This window comes from Ambystoma mexicanum, chromosome 2q (genome assembly GCF_040938575.1).
Source record: "Ambystoma mexicanum isolate Mex_15411 chromosome 2q, UKY_AmexF1_1, whole genome shotgun sequence".
Taxonomy (NCBI): domain Eukaryota; kingdom Metazoa; phylum Chordata; class Amphibia; order Caudata; family Ambystomatidae; genus Ambystoma; species Ambystoma mexicanum.
In genome coordinates this window covers 649,118,237-649,132,313 of record NC_090924.1, presented here as the reverse complement: position 1 = coordinate 649,132,313, position 14,077 = coordinate 649,118,237, and the positions used below count along the sequence as shown (strand labels likewise).

The 14,077-nt window shown below is 47.0% G+C and overlaps 1 long non-coding RNA gene across 3 annotated transcripts in view; it reads left to right on the top strand.

Annotated features, from left to right (window-relative positions):
- The window catches only part of LOC138569657 (uncharacterized), a 1,296,145-nt gene that overhangs the window by 437,776 nt on the left and 844,292 nt on the right, over positions 1-14,077 (top strand). For all 3 annotated transcript variants that reach the window (XR_011303296.1, XR_011303294.1, XR_011303295.1), the window contains one exon: positions 11,385-11,598. This is a non-coding gene — a long non-coding RNA (uncharacterized lncRNA). The remainder of the gene's footprint in view (positions 1-11,384; positions 11,599-14,077) is intronic.

The window sequence follows — 14,077 nt, the reverse complement described above, 5'->3', positions numbered from 1 at the left end:
GCCGGGGGGCAGTGGAGTCTCCCAGCTTTGCCTGCTGCGGGTGAGGATGGCTCAACGTTGCGTGGCGTAGCTTGGCTGCAGGGCCCCATGGAGGATGAGTTGTAACGTGGATGTTGACTCTGGGGGGGAAGGTTGCGGGCTAGACGGTTGATTGCTGCTGGTAGAGCTGGGCTCCTTTGGATTCAGTGGCAGGGTGCCACTTATGGTCTGGGTCTGGCCCTCGGGCCTGCAGTTCCCAGCGGGGTTCAGGGTCATGGAATAAGTATCTAGGTAGGAGACAACGTGTTATTTGGGAAGGAGAGGCCAGGGGGGTCAGGGGAGCATTTTAGTTTCGAATGCTGTAGGCGTGGATGGCTCAGCTTTATGCGGTTTGTGCTGCCGTCGAACTCCATAAGGGGTGGGTTGAGGCGTGGGAGTTGACGCCGGGAGGGAAGGTTGCAGGGGTGTAGTGGCGTTTATACCAGGGCGCGGGGCTCCAGGCCCATACAGTGCAAATGCGTGCTGTACCTGTATGATATGTTGCTGTAGGGGCGTCCGCTTCCAGGCTCCTCTGGTCTTCCGAGGGCAGCCACTCGAGGTTTGGGCCCGGGGTGGGTCTCCGCACTCCTTCGCGCTTCTTTTCTCCCACCTGCGCGGTGAGTGGGAAGCGCCGCCGTCTGCCAGGCATTGCAGGCAGGGGACACCGCAGAGGGAGGGGAGGCTCTGGGCAGGAGCGCACTGCTGCGACTCAACTCCTGCCTCCCTCCACTGTTGTTGTTGGCATGGTCCGCTTCCCCCAGATGTGGCCTCCACTTGGCGGGGTCGCCGTCCATGCGGGTCTGGGTTGTTGCCTTTGATGTCGTCGCCACCGGGGGGTGGTGGGGCGGGTTTCCTCTTCCCAGCCCTCGGCCGCCCAATCCGCTCCCCCGCTGGAGATCCCTGAGGGCAGGAAGGACCCTATCGGTTGGGTATGTGTGGCCTGGGCTGCCACACGGCACCCCCGGTCCTTCGTTGGCGCCGTAGCGGGATGGACGTGTTGGGGATCACTGCTGACTCGATCTGGCTCCAAATTCCGGGTGTGTGGAGGGCTGGAAATCCCTGGCTGGGATGCTGTTGATTGAGGTGGCAGGTTCCCGGGTTATGGAGGATTTGGCAGGATTAATAACGGCCGTGCGGGAGCTGGCTAAGAAGCAGCCATCCTGGGTGGCCCTCTAGCGCCCTCTGATAGGTCCAGAATCCTGACGGTCCAGAATCCTGACGGTCCAAAATCTTAAATCCATTTTGTTTTGTGAGTATTAACAGAGAGCTAGAAATTATTGATTTTCAGTGCATTATCTTGTCCCCTCCTAACCTTTGAACTATCCTTACTTCCATAATCAGTAATATTGTTCAAATCCGTAGTGAAATCTTTTTCTGTCTATCTGTAAAAGCACCTTTTTCTTAGTCATTTGTCAACTATGATCTATTAATTTCCTTTGAGTGACCAGCCTAGCGCTCCAAGGTGGACAGCGAGGAACCAGGACTGAGTTGCAAATCACTCCTGACTCTTACCTGTGCAGGCCTGGTGGCTTAGCTTGGATGCTCTAGTACATAGTCAATATTTTTCTGATTTTAAAACTAAAGCCTCTTTCCATTCTCGCGCCTATCTCGCAAAAACTACCTTTACTAAAATCGCTATAACTCCCAGAGTTTTTGTGATAGAAATGAAATTTCAACTCTTACTTGCGGTTCTCCCGTTATCGCGACTGTCGCGCACGGAAAAGTTTGCCACAAATTTTCATTTGAGAAATGTTTACACGTGTAAAATAGATTTAAACTGCTTCCGACTTGGATTTTAAGATTGCAAATGTTTTCTGCTGACTAAATCATTGCTTATGCTGGTGTGCAACTGTTCAAAGCAGCTCCCATAGGAATTTACAACAATTTAAGCATTTTTCCACACATTTAGAGTTCTTGCCCAGCCACTTTAAAGTAATTCTGACAGTTAAAAGCCCACTTCGTTTTTCTCTTTCTGTGTAAGGGGGAAAGGGGGAAGTGAGAAACTGTTTGACCTGTACTATTCCTGAATACCTGCTCTCTGCTTCCATCTCTTTGCATTGCCTATTGGGGGTTGAGAAGTGTTGCAGGGGGAATTTCTAACCATTGTGCTATCTGATCTGAAACCAACACAAAAGTATTGGTTTCTGTGCTGCATTTGGTTTGCTCATAGCTTAGTCCCAGTGTATTAAAGATATCAGTCTGTGTTCTGTCACCCCATTGGTGATTGCTGTTTACCTATTAAAATATTTATTGTGATGTTGATCTTAAATAAATAAATAATACCTTTTACAAACCAGCCTGATTCCTGGTCCAGCGTGACCCGGGGTATTCTTAAATAAGGGGTGTGATATGAGTGGTACAGCTTTCAAATAATTGAATCTATATCTTAAATAAGTTTTTCCATTGCGCTGTACACTAGGCAAGGAGCAGAGTGTATCACCTGATTAAAATCCTTAACAGTAAACAGTTCTGATGGAATGTGGCCAGTCCAACACCATTTAACTCTTTCCCGCATTTAGTTAATTCACTGGTCACCTATATGGGACACTCAGTGGCCAACACGGATATGGGATCCATGGCATGAGGGCAAGCCTCCCAACTATTCAGGATACCACATGTTTGCTCAGAGGCAGTCCAGAGTTCACTTTCAAAAACACAGTTTCAGGATCATCTGTTTTGTCCTGACTCTCCCTCGCAAGCACAAACGTTTCTCCATACCAAGTTTAGGGCGCTTGACATGTTTCTGTGAACCTTCCTCACTGTCCTCTTCAGGCCCATCCAACGGGCCGGTATTGAATTCTTGTTGTTGAAGCCAAAGCATAGTTTCATCGGGCATTTCAAAAAATATAGATTTGCCCTTATATAGTACCTTGAGCCATTTCAGAAACAGCAGCATTTATTGAATTGGTTGTATACGAATTGTTAGAATGATAATTGACCGAATGACAATTGACCTTCTGCACAATTGACCGAATTTAAAAGGTCAATTATGATATATATGCAGGGGAAAATCCCCTGCGACCCCCCCCAGCCTATCTAAACCCCGCCAACCCCCATCCAATCCCCTTATATTATAATTACCCCAACCCTTTATATGTATATATATATATAAAAATAACCATACGGTCAATTGTGCAGAAAGTCAATTCGGACCACTGTAATACGGTCAATTGTGTCATTCGGTCAATTGTACTCAAACCATTTGGGTAATACCATTGAATCTTTTAACCCTGTCAAATGCTCTGCGCTGTCGCTGGATCTGCTTGTTACCGCCCACGATCTGGCCACATTCTTGTGTATGCTATGTTATTGTGGTTTTATAAATTGCAGCAAATACCCAAAGGTGTCAAGGCACAATAGAAATGGAATTATTCACTGTTCCTGTGGGCAACATTGAGAAGGAAGATAAAAAAGGAGCAACAAGGTCAAATATTAGGGTTTGTTATAAAGATAGGTTTTCAGGTGTTTCCACATTAGGTCAGTATTTTGAAGTTTCATTTTTTTGTCTTTATAGTTCATAATTCTTGCAATAATAGCACAATGCTGTGCACCTGGCTGGAGTCTTTTGCCCATTGTGTGATGTCCTTTCTCCACCACGAAGCCTTGTGGCACGTTCCCAGGGCCAACTGAATGTAACAATAGGATTTCAATGTAGTTTGTGGCATCGTCACTTTCTTTGCCCTCTGGAAGGCCCTCTGGAAGGCCCTCTGGAAGGCCGACAATGTACGTATTATTCTGGCTTGCCCGGCTCTCCGCCCTCTTCCATCTTGTTTTCCAGGTACCTGGCACGATCTTATAGAACCTTCATTTGTTCTGACAGCATAGTAGACTCTACTGGATGTCTGGGATGTTTCTGGCCTGATCATTGACTTTGTCTTAGAGGTTACGCAAGTCCTGGCGCAATAGGGACAACTCGACTCGCAACTCTTCCACTTTCTTCTCCAACTATGTCCTCAGAACTGCAATAGCTTTTAGCACAACTTGCTGTGACGACCGGGCGGATTTACCCCCAAACAGTCCTTTTTGTGGTGGAGAAGTAGGCTTTTTACCCAGTGAGTTGCCGCTCTGTGTGTATCTGTCCATTTTAACCTGATTTTGCTGGGTGTCCATTCTCCGACCTGGCATTATCTTGCAGCTATAAAGATTTAAGCACCAGACCTCGGAGGAAGCAGTGGGATTCCCTGTGTCAGTGCAGTGCAGCACCCTGTCAATCACACCCAGCTCCATCTCAGCTGCAGCAGCAGTTGCACAGAGTGATGTCTCCGTCTCAGGTGGTGGCCCGGGTGGTGGGCCGATTGTCCACCACAGCTCACAGTGTCCTGGGTGAGGCCACTTGTCAGACACTCCAACCGAACATGCCCTCACTCTCTTCCCGGCAGACCGGGCTCCCTCGCCCCCTCAGTAGCCTGGCCCTCCTGATATTTCACATTGCTCACATTGAAGCAGCCTTCTTGGTCATGGCACAGCTCCGCTCTCATCAGGGGGTCTGGCGTGCCTCCCTATCAAGGTGCAGATAGCTGCTGAGTAGGGGACACAGGCCGCCTGGCTCGGACCCCAGTCTGTAGTATCGGTTTGCCCGTCCCACCATGCATCCGTAGTCGGATGCAGTGGCGTGTGGTGACAGATCAGTTCCAGGATTTGACAAAGGAGCCGAGCGTGATCACATCCGTGGCTCCGGCTCCCAAGCCACTGAAATCCAGTTAGTAATAATATGATGTTTACTATGATGAATCTGGTGAATTCTTCCATTCTTCCATAGGGGGAGGCATCCTCTTTGAGACTAGGGTGGTCAGCCCACTCAGCAAAACCCTCCCTAGGGATTTGGGAAAGAGGGACCTCACTGGGAGTGACTCCCCTGGGGAACTCTCTATATACACAAGGTATTATTTGCCAACATGGGAGTAATAAATACTGGCATTACCTCGTGATGTTTGTCTCAAGGTAAACCTGATGACGCACCAATGTGTTGGACTGAAGGTAAAACTGCTGATATATCATCTAGGTATGTGGCTCAAGGTAATGCTGAACTTACCACAGGCTTGAAAGCCGGTGGTCAACAATCCGCCCTTTCGAATCTTGGTCCTAGAATGTGCCAACAACACTTAAATGGAGGAGAAGAAACCCAATTCTAAGGCAAGCCTCTGACGTGAGAACACCAACAAATGGCAGAGCCGTGCATACCAGCAGAGCCGGCTGCAACACGGAAGGAAGAGGATGCAGGAAGGAGATGGCATCCACCCAGTAAAGCAGAGCACGGGCCTGAGAGGCAGAGGTGGCACAAAGCGAACCATATCTCGAGGCATGACCACATACAGGACGTGGTGGGCCCGGAGCCGCAAGCAGACACCGAATCCAGGAATGAAGGGAGGACAGGATCCTCCACTCTCAACTCGAAAAGAGCCAACCAGTGAGAGAGTGCTGAGAGGAGTGGTAAGCGAACACTGCATGCATCCAGTGCTGATGAGCGGCAAGCCATGGAGATTGCCACTGCCGCTTCTGAGAAAGACCCTCACTTGAGCAAGCCCTGCAACACAACAGGTACCTTGTTTGGCCAGCTTTGGAGGGAGAAGAGAAGAGGAAAACATTTGTAGGAAAGAGGGAAGGACTACCCTAACCCCATACAAGGGTCACAGAGACCCAAGAAGAGAGAGAGCATGAGATAAGGTGAAGGGTCACAGGGACCCATGAGAATTAAACGAGCCAGAGAGGGGTCACTGGTATCCCCAGAAGAGTCACAGGGACTCAAATGAAAATCAGACAGTGGTCACAGGTACCTCATGAGTGGTCAGAGGGACCATGGGAACTAAGAGAGCCAGAAGGAGAGGTAACAGTGTTATAAAGTCTGAATGGGGCTCTGATCATTAGCACACAGACCAGCTGCAGAGCCATGCAGGTAAATCCAGGATGCTCTATACTACATATGTATATTTGTACAGTTCCAGTTACTTGCAAGTATGATACAATGTAAGTAGGCAGGTACCCATCAGCAGACACCATGGGGCATCAAGAGACACCCACTTGCCATCCTCTCACATCGAGCTCAGGCCCCCAACACATATTCATAGAACACACACACAACACTCACTCAACATACTCCTGAGATGTCTCTCATACATTCACAAACATTCTATCAGCATGCTTTCCTGGCCAGTGAGACAGAACAAGACTAACTCACATTACATCTCCCTTCCTACAGTCATACACCACGTCTCCCTTTCATACAGGAAGTCACACACACACAAAAGCATCATGCACACCAATGAGTACATGCACACCTAGACACGACACAACACACTTGGGCACACAGTCACAGCAGTCAAAAGCATGGCATTCATACACACAGCATTCCTCCACCACAATCAACAACCTTCCATCCAGAGCTGCCATCCCCCAGGTACGGGGCCTGCCACACCCTGGCACAAACACCCAAAGGGGGAAACACGCAGGAGACAAACTACACACCATGAGGTGAGGAAATGGGATGGGGAGGGCATCACAGAGTGCCAAACACCAGACCAGGATGCAATGTGCCTCATTGATGCAGAGCCTGGGCAGAACATCTGAGCCACCAGAGTCCAACAAACTAACACTCAGAGTGGGTGGTGCTGACCATATCAGGAACAGCAAACACAGAAAGGGTACATAATCCACCAACTTCCACCCTCACATACCAGACACAAATCCATGCAATCAGCTCCCAATCAGTCAGTCCCAACAAGAGTATGAACCACAAAGAAGCACTTGCCTTACTCACAACTGTCAACAGATCACATATATCCTAGTATGCATCACAACCATCACTAAGCATCACCAAGCACACACACACACACACACACAGACAGAGCACACATTCTCTGCATGCACTGACAACACTCAAATGTGCACAAGCAGGAATATTGGAATGAGGCAGCAAGACAACACATGCATACATATCTCTCACACGGGTAGTGCCATGTCACACCTAACACGACAACACAAGAAGCAAACCTTATTCAAACATCCTCCACCCTTGCCACATACACCCAAGTACAATCACTCCCAAAATGCATGCACACATAACCCTCATGTGTACACAACACACTTGCACAAACCACTGCATAGTACCACACTCATCCACACAACAATAAAATAGAACAAATTAGACATATGAGGTGCCCCGGTAGCACCAAAGAACTAAATTACATAGTATGAATATTCTAGCTAAATGAACAATTATCAACAGAAGAGTAAGCAGAGAGTAAAACAATTGGCCAACATTTGTAGATGTATCTATATCTAAAATGCATCAGGCTTAAATCCTCTTTCAAAATCCACATGGAGGGTAGTCCATCACATTTCTTATAGTGCACAATTAACTCCTTTGAAAAGATAGTCTCAAAAACATGGATCGGTTTTATCTTTTTCCCTCTTTTTCATGTCCCCTATTTTCTTTATGTCCATTTTGGAGGACAATCCAGGGCGTTTGCCCCAAACCACTGCTGCTGCTCTATCCCCTGAGGCAGGCAGAATGACATCCTTATTCTACCGACTGGGTGCATACCTACTCTGTAAGGATGCACCCTCATGGCACATGGTACCCTAACCACATGTACATATCTTTGACCTAAAACATTTACCCTCATTGCAAAATTAAAACTCATTTCATTTGAGCCTAAATTCCTTGAGCAGACCTAGCATGAACAAAATAATGAGGCTCTAGGTGTCAGATGATGACAATGTAATCCAGAGTTGGTGGGCCACAACTTGACAATGCAATGGCACCAAAACGAAGAGGAAGAAGATTGAACCTCACATCAAATCCCATGCCACTTCAACGATTTAAATCTCCCTGCTCTGCTCACACCTTTGTGGCAAAGGTATATAAAACATGTATTGAAAAATGTTAATTTAACGTTCCTTAATATCCACCTTGAAGTTCCTTATATCAGCTTTGAGGTCCTATGCAAACTCTCGTGCTGCAAGCACCAATATCAATCAATGCCAGTAAGCCTTCTCCCCATACCCATTCACCTCACAATTGCCAGAACCAACACCAGGGCCAAGTTGGACTACTGCAACGCACTCTTTGCTGGCACTTCGAAACGCAACCTGAAAAGGTTACAAATCATCCAAAACAATGCCTTCCGAGCTGCCCTCAGACTTACCAAAAACACCCACATCTCAGAAGCCAGAAAAGACGCCCATTGGCTGCCGATCTGAGAGCGGATCAAATTCAAGATCTTCTCCATCGTTCACAAATGCCTCTCCGAAACGGCACCTGCCTACCTTTCTCAGCGTGTAGAAAAATCGACAAGGCAAGGGAGGGGAACAGGGGAACAAAACGATTTTACAAGGCCCAGTGACATTGAGAACGCCCAAGTGCATGGGAGGGGGGGAGGGGTAAAGTGCATGGAAGGGGGAGGAGTGGAAAGTGTGGAGCAAACGAGATGAATAGTAATAAATAAGAATAAATAAGCAAACAATACATCTTGCCCACTTAGATCATCACACAACCACTTGCTCAAAATGCCCAGCTTCAATCGCCACTCTGCAGGAAGCTCAAGCTTCCTTGTCGATGCTGCCAAGCTGTCGGACAATCTCCCCTTGTTCCTGAGAATGGAACCCTCCTATTGGTCCTTTAAGAGAAACTGGAAAACATGGCTTTTTGCCTAAGCTCCTCAGAGCCAAGACACTATATCACTGCTGAACGACCTGAACATATGCTTCCTACCTTCCCTGTTTACCTTTACCTGTACACCCCTTCCCCTGTCCCTAATGTAACTAGCGCCTAGATACCTGAGGATTCAGCGCATTGCTATGAATGCAAAAATAAATAAATAATCATTGACGATATATGTGTGCCGGTGTCAGTGCTTTAAGTGGCCTGGGGCCTGCCGGGGCTGGGCAGTCTCCAAAAACTGATGCTGAACCGGGGCCCTGCCGGGGCCCTCGGTGCCGCCAAGCCACGGCACCGGCGGTTTATCATCCCTGCGACAGGAGATGAGTCGGCCAGCCGCTTGCCACTGACTTGCTTGACTTAATCATGGGTGGCCCAACTGCACATGATTAAGTCAGGCAAGACAGTGGCAAACAGAGTCAGTCAGCAGCTGTGACTGACAGAATTGCCAGCCAGTCACAGCGTTGCGCAAACTGTTTGAGCGACGCTGTGACTGGCTGACACTTCTGCCAGTCACAGCTGCCTGCAATGCCCGAGAGTGTTTCACTTGGCCTGCCATTTTAAATTACTTACCTTCTTCTTTGCCACTGCCACTGATTCGATGCTGCGAGCCTGCGACGACCACCATCCGTCCGACACACTAAGTGACTGCTGCATGCTACCACTGGCTTTGGTGTTGATTGTTGTTGTTGCAGTGTCAACTGGTCGAGGCAAACTTCTCACTTCAGTGTGTTCGCCTCGACCAGCTGAAACTGCAACAGACATTGGTCAGAAGTGTAGTTATGGGAAGCAAAGGGTGGTCTCTACGATTCTTTCAAAAGAGGGAATTGGCTGCATGGGATGTCATCTGTGGCCAAGTCCTCCGCGTGCACAGAGCAGGCTTCCTGTGTGCGCTGGCGTGTCCCTGTATGGAAATAGGAGTGTATTCATATGCTGTGTGGGTTGAAGCTTCTCTGACCCATTGTCGAGCAAATACAAGGAAATAACCAACTACCCGACACGCGCGCGCAAAAAGTCCACAATAATTCCATAAACAAGGAAGGAAATACTAAGTGTGTGTGAAATAAAATGTTAATATGTGAGCATGCATTTGCAGCATGTAACTATAAGCAGCAGCAGCCTGCTTCCTCGGTGTGTGACTGCGATCTGAAGAGGCAGTCTGAGTGGCCGGAGCGTATGCGTTGTATTTCGCTGGCATGCCATTTCCCCGGCATATAGAGTCAAATGGATTGCATTAGTGTTGTTGTAGAGTTGGTTAATCGCAGCACAGGTGGTATTGTGTTTGCTTGCGTTGATTGTATTGTTCCAGGCGTGTCACTTGCCTTCTGTTTTTTTGTTTTGTTTTTGCAGCTAGGTGTGCTTTTATCAAACACTGTTTGATGCCAGTGCCAGATCCAGCCAATAACCAATTTTCTGAATAGGCCGTTCATTCATACTTTGTAGTATCGTTTTTTCAAAGACCCTAAATAATATGGTATTTAAAAAAATCCCCTCAGCAGTACAATTCAGAATAATCATGTTTATACAGTATTACTCGTGAGTTTCTGGAGTGGGGCTTTTAAAGCAACTATTGTAAACAACTTGAAGTTACCAATGAAACACGCCACAATACACACACCCCAGAGAGTTGATTGCGCATACAGTATTGTGTTTTTTATGCATTCTGCTGGCATGCCTATGAGTGAAGACCTGCTCACCTACCCCCTTTGTTCGTGTCCAGGCAGTTGGTGAAGGGCCTGGTTGTCTGGATCAGGCTCATTGGCTGCCCTGACAGCTTGCTTTGTAGCAGTCATTTGGATGCTTGCTGGCAGGGAGAGACATGCCCATTGCCATTGCTTTATTATAAATGACAGTGCCTGGAGAGAGAGAGCTCTTGAGCTCGGGGAGTCCTGCTGGCACAATGCACAGCAGAGGCATGGACTTTAATGTCACCAAAACCCAAACATAGACATCTCCGGCAGCAGGCCAGACCACCCCCGCCCCTGTGACCCGGAAGAGTAAGGCAGCCTTCCGAGTTTCCACTCCCTTGCTTCATGCTTTTCCGATGGCTCTGTTGTTTATTGTAACTGTAACAATGTTCTGGGGTTTGATGTGGGTGAGAATTGAGAGCTGGGAGAAACAAATTAGGGGGGAGCTGGAATTGTTAATGCGTTATGGAATGAAGGTTTGTTCTTGAATGCCGCCATGTGTGCGGTTTGCCACTGATTGCCCTTAACAGCCACCCACACAAATCTCAAGCCCTGTTTAATTTCCCCTCAACCTTTTTTGGTGTTGAGCTTTGATTTGTTATACTTTAAGGCATGTAGCAATGTAGGCCAGACCAGTTTTACATGTTCGTCTTTAGGCCACGCCCATCAATTCTTAGGTCACACCACCAAATGAGGGCCCCCCTCAATTTCTTTCCCCACTTAAAGCACTGGCCATTGTGATAAGAGCCAACAAACATTCGAATGTACAAAACCAAATGCAGCAACTTGAACACTGGATGCAAAATATTCTCAGTGCAGAGAACAAGCGATTCCTTCTAGAGGCGAGCAACATTTAACTACACGCTGCCGAAAGTCATCCTTTGATTCGAAACATACACTGTGATTCTTTGATTCACTTCTCTAGATTGCTTGACAACTTTGTTGATGCATTAATGCACCTGATGCTCCTACTAATCACTTGTTGCCTGACGTTTCACAATTATCACTCTACTTTTTCTCAGGTGGCATCATTTTCTGGCCCGCGGCGATTGTTTACTGAACAGCAATGACCTGAAGGGGTAAATCTGTTGAAATCCATGCAGAGGGCACGTTTCGGGTGCCTTTCCTCAAGCTCACACATCCTCACGGTGACAGACGCTGGTGTTGCATGGCAACAAAGGATGGCACCGTTAGGCAACTGGTCAACGTCATCATTCGGGAGCAGGCATTGGAGAGGTAAGAGCTCTGTGTCCCCTCCGGAGCCGCTTGGCCAGGTTTACCAGCCACGTCTGGATGCGTTGCAGGGGCGCTCTCTCTGTGCCGCATAGCTGCACCCTGAATCCCACTGCGGGTAAGAGGTCTCTATGTCAAACAGGGGGCAGCGCTACTGTTCACCATTGGGAATCCCCTGCAGCCCCTCCAAGAAAGGGGAACTAGCTGACAACAAATGGAGATGAGGCAGGGCTCTGTGACTAAGCTACGCTAACACCATTTTCAGATCCACTGCAGGAGTATCGGTAAAGCTGGTCCTGGGATGCTTTTTCACACCCCATCCTCCCCACTGGATGCCTTCTCTGCCATGGCATTCATGGGGGCGTCGTGATAAGAGACACAAGGGGCCCAAGTACTTCATTATTCATGTCTATGTGGCAGCTGGGGGTTGGGACTGGGCGAGGATGGTGATAGGACACTTGGAGGAACGGTGGGTGGCTGTTTTATAGATGCTCCCCTTTCTCCCCACAGCTCCCCTGACTTCGATTTGCTTCTGATGTGTCTCCAGTAGCCGAAAAGCAACCTCCTTGGTGTGGGTTATTTTAGTATTCTCGTTGACAATGTTATAAACTCTCATTGGGGCTCTGATCATCAGTACACAGATCAGCTGTGGAGCCAGAGAGGTAAATCCAGGAAGCTTTCTTGTACATGTTTATATTTGTACAGTTCCAGTGACTTGTGAGTATGAGATAAGGCAAGTAGGCAGGCAGCTATCAGCAGACACCATGGGATATCAACAGACACCCACAGGCCATCCTCTCACATCCAGCTCAGGCCCCAACTCACATTCATAGAGAACTCACATACAACACTCATTCATCATTCACCTGAGCTGTCTATCATACATTCACCAACAGTCTATCAGGGTGTAGTACTGCCCAGTGAGACAGAACAGAACTAACTCAACACAGAGGTACCCCCAGAAGGGCCACAATGACCCACAAGAATTAAGAGAGTCAGAAGGAGGAGGATGTCACACAAATCTCCAGAAGGGTCACCAGGACCCATGAGAGCTAACGGAGCCAGATGGAAAGAGGGGTCAGAGGTACCCAAAGTTATAAGTGGGACAGAATAACCCAAAGGAGCCACAGGTACCCAATAAGCAAAGTAAAGAGCAGATACCAGGGGAGCAGAGAGGCACTCAACAGTTGATCAAAGGTGGGAGAGATCAGCCGAGGTGGTGGAGAGGGATGAGGGAAATATCCCCCCGCCCCTTGAAATGTGTTTTTTTTTTCAGAAACCTAAGACCTTTTGTTTGCACTTTGGGAAACCATCGAGGGACCTTTATAAACTGACAAGAACTGGAACTGTTTCATTGAGGGGAAATGTTATTTTCTGATAATTAATTGAATCCCTTAGTTTAGTTTTGTTAGGAAGGGAGCTCCCTTTTAGTAGTTGGGTCAGTGAGTCCTTTTCTTTTCATTTAAGTAGAAACACGCTTAAACCATGTCCCGTGGCTTGCCACAATACAAAGAAAGATAACAATGTATTTAAAGATGACAATATAACTGAAAATGGAAAATGTTTCCTAATGAAAACCGAGTATATCTAAATCATGGACAATTAAATACAAAATATTGCCATTTCTGGCCATGTCATAAGACCTCACCGGAGGAGTAGTAGGCATGCTGGTTGTCTCTTCTGAACTACCTGGCTACACTAGTAACTAAGAAAATAATAGATATTACAATTGCTAAAAGGGAGGGTGACAATGCTATTATTTGTTTTGGGTATCCGAATTTGAGAATACAAGCATACATAAAATATAAAATAAATTAAAGTGGCTAGTCAATAAAATTCATAGTATGTCAAGCTTTATTATATACAATTTTGAAATAAATATACCTGACTATCATCACAGCAGAAATCTGGCCAGGTGTTATATGGATAGTGGGAGTGATATATATATAATAATTATTGGTAGTTTGTACTTACCTGACTGTGTGCTGAAACAAAGTTGGAGCAGCATTGGAAAAAAAACTCAGTCAGTCTGGGGTGAGCCTTTTTAGTGAACTTGGAAAATTAATACATATCTGATGAGACGTGGATTCTGGAGAAGAAAAAAGTTCCCAAACTTTGGGAACTCCCGTCCCCTGCGCACTATATGTGGCCTAAAGAAGCCAAATAATTCAATGAAACTATTTTAGGTTTGAAGAAAAATACTATCTCCAAATATCTGGTACCTCAATGGGCTTGGTGGTGTCCGCTACATATACATGCACTACTTTGAGAACATCCATATACTTTGTCAAGATCCTTGGGCTTCTAACATTTATTCTGTACAGTCAGTTCCTGAGACTCAAGCAGATTGTATCAGATCCCATTACACTACGGAGGCAATATGACCTCATGACTGATAGGTTCAAGGACAAGGGTTACCCATCTGCAATCTTGGATAAGTCAGTCTTATGAGCTGATGCACACAAGAGGGAGGACCTGTTAA